Source organism: Monosiga brevicollis, genomic scaffold (assembly GCF_000002865.3).
Source record: "Monosiga brevicollis MX1 MONBRscaffold_15 genomic scaffold, whole genome shotgun sequence".
In the NCBI taxonomy this organism is placed as follows: Eukaryota; class Choanoflagellata; order Craspedida; family Salpingoecidae; genus Monosiga; species Monosiga brevicollis.
The window spans coordinates 290,889-291,830 of record NW_001865052.1 but is presented as its reverse complement, the minus strand read 5'-3'; positions in this window follow the sequence as shown (position 1 = coordinate 291,830).

The following is a 942-nucleotide window of genomic DNA, read 5'->3' as shown; positions in this document are numbered from 1 at the left end:
TGTTATACCCCCCCCCCCCCCCTCCACCCCCGCCTCCATCACTCTGAATGGTGGGTGGTCAGCCCCAACCAGGCAGCATCAACACTCACATAGTTGTACGTACGACCCAACCCACACTTCTCTTTGCCCCTTTCCGCTGGCTACGACATTGAAGCGACAGGACCTGCAAATGAATGGCCCACTGGCACTCTGACGAGCCGAGCGCTGGAAGAGTGGCTCTGTGCTGTACAAGTGGTCCTGCCGTTTGCCCGAGAGCAGGCTTTGAATTCGACGCCATAAATCCAGATCCCGTAGGGGAGACTCACAGCAATGATGGTCAACGTGGACCATGAGCCGAGACTGGTGATTATTGCCATGACCGCCATAAACTGTAGATCCTCTTAGTCTCACCCCAACCCAAACCCTAACCGTAATCAGACACAAGCGCCCGTCGGCCCATTCACGAGGAGGCGTCGCCCTTTTGGCGCTCGCTCTCTCTCTCTCTCTCTCTCAAACTCTCTCTCTCAAACTCTCAAACTCTAGCTCTCTCTCTCTCTAAATCTCCTAAATCTCTCTCTCTAAATCTCTCTCTCTAAATCTCTCTCTCTAAATCTCACTCTCTCTCTCTCTCTAAATATCTCTCTCTCTAAATCTCTCTGTCTCTAAATCTCTCTCTCTCTAAATCTCTCTCTCTCTAAATCTCTCTCTCTCTAAATCTCTCTCTAAATCCCTCTCTAAATCTCTCTCTAAATCTCTCTCTCTCTCTCTCTAAATCTCTCTCTCTCTCTCTCTAATCTCTCTCTCTAAATCTCTCTCTCTCTCTCTCTCTCTCTCTCTCTCTCTCTCTCTCTCTCTCTCTCTCTCTCTCTCTCTCTCCCTCTCTCTCTCTCTCTCTCTCTCTCACTCTCTCTTTCTCTCTCTCTCTCTCTCTCTCTCAAAAACCCACTCTCTCCTCAAATTAGA